Here is a 7133-nt window from a genome sequence, read left to right on the forward strand (position 1 = left end):
GGTCCCTCCGCCGTCAACGAAACATTCGACCGCCGCACTCGCCTCTCACGGTACGTTCTGCTCTAAAAATGTGCTTGTTTGATTGTAATGCAATGAGTTCAAATGTGCTTGTTTGGTGTTAGCATATGGCTGTCCTGTTTGAATCTACACTCAATGTTAGGGTTAACCTCCAAAAATGTTAACATATTGCCCTGTTGAAATCTTGACCAATAAAAATGTTGACATATTGCCCTGTTTGGTGTTAACATATTGCCCTGTTGAAATCTTGACCAATAAAAATGTTGAAATCTTGTTTGGTGTTAGCATATTGCCCTGTTGAAATCTTGACCGTGAAAAATGTTATTGAAATATTTAGTTTATTGACTGCACTTGTTAGGGTTAACCTCCAAACCAGTAACTTGAGAAAACTCGTTGAATTTCTGCATGACCAACTTAATAGATGTTGGATATCCCCTGGTAAAAATTAGCAAATGCCTTGGAGGTTGGTTGCAGTGGAGCCAACTAAATTGCTATAGAACCTCATAATTTCTGCATGACCAACTAAATTGCAGTGGAACTAATATTACTTTGATTTTGCTTACTTTTGAGAGAAGCATAGAAGTACTTATTATTACTATCTTAGAAATATATTAGAAATAGAGACTACAATATAATAGAGACTACTTATTATTGCTAACTTAGAAATATATTAGAAATAGAGACTACAATATAATCAATTAATAAAAGAAGAAAAATTTAAGAATTCGCTTGATTAAATTATGAATTTGCACAAAGATTTCACTAACAATAAAAATAACAAATATTTCACTTTTATCTTATGTATATTATGATAAACTTTAATCACAAAATATCTTATCTTCCCTTTTATCTTATGTATGTTATGATCCATTTTTTATGCCATCATAATATTATCATGAATATTTCTCCCTAATACAAAGCGTGATTGAAAAGGAGAGATAGTTGGAGGAATAATAATCTTCAACCTATTTACAACCACTTTGTTAATAATTTTATACGACATGGTTTAATTGTTTACTTTAATAAGTAGGAAAACCATGGATAAAACATGGATCTGTGCCGATCGAATGACCAAAGAGTACGAGAGTGGGGTTTTGGAATTCGTTAAGTATGCTGTTCAACACGCTGAAAACCCCAGACGAATGCATTGTCCTTGCTTGCGTTGTTGTTATATTGGTAAGGTTGACGCACATGGATTGAAATCGCATTTGCTGAGGCATGGAATTGATCAAAGTTATCAGTGTTGGATATTTCATGGTGAGAAAATTAACGAGAATGTTGAATCGAGTGGAAAAAGTAGTACGACCTATGCTTCATACGACAAAGACACGGAAACATACGATTGTGATCGAGTTGAAGAGATTGTAGAAGCACTGGAAGAAGATCTTCATGATTGTCCTGAAATGTTTGAGAGGATGGTAAGCGATGCTGAGAAACCGTTGTACAAAGGTTGCACTAAATTCTCAAGACTTTCTGCGGTATTAAAGTTGTACAACTTAAAGGCGGGTAATGGATGGTCGGATAAAAGTTTCACAGAGTTGTTGGCCCTTATGAGAGAAATGCTACCGGATGATAATGTTCTTCCTAATCGAACCTATGAGGCAAAAAAAATGTTGTGCTCTATTGGCATGAGCTATGATAAGATACATGCTTGTCCTAACTTAGGTGCAATCTTAAATAACCCGGATTCCGTGACGGAGTACGTTCTTCGGATCCTCAATGACAATAAAAATGCGGAGAAGTTGTTTTTTATACCGTTTAATACCGGGTTAGCATTTCATTCTAAATTCATATATTATAATTATTTTCCAAGTTACCATCTAACATTTGCCTAATCATTACAGTGGACATTGGTTGTTGCTCGCAATCAATCCTATCCGAGAAATTGTGTATTATCTTGACTCGTTAGGAAATGATTGGACAACATACCCGGATATGAAGCGCCTAATTGACACGTAAGTGAGAATGTTCAAAATTTTTCTTAGTTTATGTTAATTGTTCTAATTGCTTCATTTTTATTTTATTAGCATCCTACAAGCTTTTCGGGCCCAACGAGATATCCAAACCTCAAGGAGGGGCGCCAACCGCATTACATGGATTAAAGTGGCGGTATATTTTTAATTACCACATTTTTTATTATATTAGTGATGACACTTGATAAAACTTAGGATTTATAATCCATATTTTTTTTCATGTAGTGTCCTCAACAACGTAATCAAATAGATTGCGGGTATTTCGTGTTGAGGTTTATGCGGGATACTCTTGCTTTGGGCCGATTAGTGATTCCCACCGATGTATGTATTACTAACTTATGAGTTAATTTTATATTTACACATATCTCATATAATTAAATAGTTGGAATTAATTCAAAATATTTTTTGCTTCATATGTAGTACTTTGAGGAATTCAAGTGTGCATTTTATACAAAGGATCAAGTGGACGAAATCAAAGAGGAGTGGTGTCAATTCATGATAGAGCTCAAAGTTTTTTCATAAATTTGTGTAATTTTGTAGTATATTTGTAATATATGTAATGACTTGTAAATGTGTACATAAATTTCGAGTATAGGTAATGACTTGTAAATGTGTACATAAATTTGTATATATTTTGATACATTTAAGGCAAAATTGGTTTGAATTGGTATATATATATTTGTTAGCCAAAAATTGGTAGAAAAAAGGCCAAAATGGCATGTATAAAATGTGATTCTGTCTGTCAAAAACTGGTTGAAAACAGGTAGAAATTCTGGTTTATAAACCTGGAAAAAATGTGGTTTAAAACAAAAGCTACAAAAATTTTCGTATACATTAGACAGCGCTTTTGGAAAAAGCGCTGTCTAAGGGGGGGCTTAGAAAGCGCTTTAGGCAAAAGCGCTGTCTAAGGGGGGGGGCTTAGACAGCGCTTTATGAAAAGCGCTGTCTAAGCCCCCCCCTTAGACAGCGCTTTTGCCTAAAGCGCTGTCTAAGGTATACCTAAAAAATTAAAATAGGGGGGGCTTAGACAGCGCTTTTCAAAAAGCGCTGTCTAAGCCCCCCTATTTTAATTTTTTTAGGTATACCTTAGACAGCGCTTTTGCCAAAAGCGCTGTCTAAGGTATACCTAAAAAACTAAAATAGAAGGGTCTTAGAAAGCGCTTTTGGCCAAAGCGCTGTCTAAGGGGGGGGCTTAGACAGCGCTTTTAAGATTTCAAAAAGCGCTGTCTAAACCTTTAGCAGCGGAGGTTTAGACAGCGCTTTAAAGCGCTGTCTAAGGCTAAAAAAAGCGCTGTCTAAGGTCTTGTTTGGCGTAGTGATGTTTGCCTCGACTGACTTAGGAAGAATGAGGTACTTCTTGAGTATTGAAGTAAGGAAGGTTACAAGTATAATATTCATTTATTAACATAAATATGCCAAATAAATATTATTTAGATTTGGTTTAGAGAACTAGAATAAGGTCATAACAAGGTCGACACTCCAATAATGCCTTGATGTAAGCTAATAAAATATGAAAATAACAAGTCAATAGATGCGAAAGTTTAGAAAAAATCATGGTATTTGTCGTGCACTTTACTGCAACCAAGTCTAATATGTGTTATATTGTGTTCATGTTTACAATAAATATGAAAAATGTGGAGCTATGTGCTTACATGTACAATTATTTATAGATGATCTTGGTGGAAGATGATCCTGCTGGTTTTGATGATGACAACACCAAATATTAAGAGGAGTTTGGTGGAGTCTCCGAGGATCTCAGGTCAAGCAACCTCTGAGAACGGTGTCTATAAAAAAGCTATATCAAGCCTCATCAGATAGAAGAAGTCAAGTTATAAATGAAGTTCTGAATCGATGATGAATCTAGCAAGGTATCTTGAAGCTTCAAGGTTGTGAAAAAGAGAAAGCGTGAAAGCTCGTCTGATCCTGTGTCTGAGTGATCACTTATTAAAAATTATAAGAGTATATTCTAAGATACTAAGGCAATTCTCTCTCTCTCTCTCTCTCTCTCTCTCTCTCTCACTCACTCACACACAGATGTACACACACACACACACACACGTGCGTGTGCATGCACACATACACACACAAAGGTTTTTAAAACCTTTCTAATTTAATAAAATCACCTGAAAACATTTTACGCACACACCTAGTTGGTTACTAGCTTGGTTAAACCTTTAGGAGTGTACTTTACACAAGATAATTGATTAATACACCAGGGTCAATCAATTAAGTTTTTTTTGTAATTAATGACTCTTAATTGTTTAAAAGATATTCTAATCGATTAAGTTTAGGTGAATTTAAAAATCTTCCATATTTGGCCCACATATTTGATTAATCCTAGGTCATAATTTATTATATGCATTAAAAAGCCCATGAATCATTTTTCATTTTGATATATGTTTTCTCCTATAAATAGAGGTCTTATCCTCATTCTAAATAACCCCAAAATTCAGATTTCTACAATCCTTTTTTCATTTCCTACTCTTTTTCACCCCTTTTTTATATTCTTTCACTAAAGGTGCCTATGTACCTTGTGAGTGAAAAATAATTGTGAGAGTTTGGTTGTACTAGTGTTCGTGTTTAAGTATTCTTCATCAAGAGTGTAATTCTCTTGTTTGAGTTGTTTGGTTCTTGAAATTATCATGGAAAAATCTGTTTGGTTTTTGAGATTATCTGGTAAACTATCTGTTTGGTTCATGAGCTCGCTGTCAAAAACTCTATTTGGTTTAAGGGATCAACCTGTATAAAATTTCTCGTTTTTTGCAATAAGTTTAGTGGGCATATATTTAAAAGCTCAAGATTTTTTATTAGTGAAACTCTCAAAAAGAAATTCTTGGGGAGAGGAGTAGGCCGTCTATAAGTCAGGTGCCATCTCTCTATTCTTATCTCTTTAATTTTTGTTGTTTAATTTTATTTACTCTTTAAAGCCGTCTTTCTATTTTCCGCTATTTTATCTTTGCACTAACATAAATTGATTTTAAAAGTAATATATATATATATATATATATATATATATATATATATATATATATATATATATATATATATATATATATATATAAAATTATCACGGTTTTTGAACTTCACAATTCACCTCCCTTCTTGTGTTTGGAGTCACTTATTTAACAAATGACATTAGAGTCTTACTCATATTCAAGACTAAACATCACAAGAGGAAGGAAATGACTTCAAGCAATTCAATTAACAAACCCCATCTCTTTATAGAGAAGGGTATGCTTTGTGAAAAAAGAAGTTGAAAATCTTCATAGAAGATATGGATTTTGAAATGCAGAAGGCTTTAAAAAATGGTATATTTGTTCCCTCACATGAAGTCAATAATTTTGTCGTAAACAAAAAGGAAGATAATTAGATTAAAGAGGAAAGTGAAAAAGTGCAAGCAGTTAAAAAGCCAAAACTATAATTACTAATGCTCTTGGTCTTGATGAGGTTTTGAGTGTTTCTCATTGCGAGACGACTAAAGAAATGTGGGACGTCGTTCAAGTAACACATGATAGTACAAAAGATGTGAAAAGGACAAGGATGTACACATTAACTCATGAACATGAAACCTAAAGAAAATATTTATGATATGCAAAAACACTTTATCCACATCGTTAATCACATGAGAACCCATGGATTTTTTTTATAAAAATGGGGACTTAATTATAAAAGTCCTTAGATGCTTAAACCACACTTGGCAACCCAAAGTCACCATGATTTTTGAATCTAGGGATTTTTCATACATGGACTTGTATACTCTCTTTGGTAAATTGCAGGAACATGAGATGAGGCTGAAGAGACTTGCAGATGACGAGGAAGGCGACATGAAATATAAAACCTTGGCACTCAAAACTGAAGAAAAATATTCTGAATCCAGCGATGAAGAAATGATGTTGATTTTTCATAACTTCATAAGGTTTTTGAAACATGAGAAAAAGAAATAATATCAATAAAAGAATGAAGGAAATCATCCTTCACTCCTATATGTTTTCAATGGGGAAATATGGGACACACAAGACCAAAATGACCTCAAAACCAGAACCAGAGAAGGAACCAAAATCAGAATTAAAGTTTTTTCAAGAAACCTCAAAGATAAGTAAAGAGGGCCTATATATCCTGGGATGAAAGTGATATGGAATCCTCAGATGAAGAAGAAATCAACAACAATCTCATGGTAGATCATGAAAAAAATGAGGCAACTTCACATTTCTCCTATCATGATTTACTTTTCATTTGCAAAAAGTTAAATAAAGAAACAAATACGTTAAAACATGTTGTATACACTTCTAAAAATATTATTTCTTCTATCGAATTTGAAAATAAAAACCTCTTGGAAGAAATAGAAAATCTTAAAAAAAGACAAAATGTTTTAACTCAAATCTTTTCCACTTCTCACGAAATATTAGATGAATCTATCAAGTGTGACCAATGTGATGTTTTGAAAAGTGAAAACAAGGATTTAGAAAACACACTTGATAAATTCACTAAGAAAAGAGATAAAGTGAATCTCCTTCTTGAAAATCAAAGAGCATCATATAATAAGGCTGACCTAGGTTATGAACCTTAAAATAATGTTAAAGTTTTATTAATATATGCATTGAAAACAAGATCTCTAAATGCAATACTCGTAAGTGTAATTATTATAATAAAAATGGCCACGTCACTTGATTTTATTTTGTTAAGAAGATTCGTGATGGAAAAATGTCTTTTCTCCTTATCACTTCTACAAAGAATATCTTGAAATGAAAGTGAGAAATATGTCTGCTCATATTTCTAGAGATAATGTGTATTCCAGGACCGAAAAAGAATTGGATACAAAAAGTAAAAAAATTAAATTGTGATACAGATATGTTTGACAACTTGAACTCAAAATGTCATATTGACAATGGACGTTCAAATCATATGACTGAAGAAATAAACATTTCCTCTTATTTTACTCCTGCGAGAAGAGAAATTTCTTTGTATAGTAACAACAAAGGTAAAATCGTTGGATCTGGAACTACTGATAAGAGCTCTAAATACTACTGTTGAGTTATTATGATTTTCAAAGTTTTATAGCACACTTTACTTAATATTAAGTAAGTTATGCAACAAAGATAATAAAGTATCATCTAATTCTTCTATATGCATGATCTTTAAAAA

The sequence above is a fragment of the Lathyrus oleraceus genome, chromosome 1, assembly GCF_024323335.1.
Source record: "Lathyrus oleraceus cultivar Zhongwan6 chromosome 1, CAAS_Psat_ZW6_1.0, whole genome shotgun sequence".
NCBI classification, from domain to species: Eukaryota; Viridiplantae; Streptophyta; class Magnoliopsida; order Fabales; family Fabaceae; genus Lathyrus; species Lathyrus oleraceus.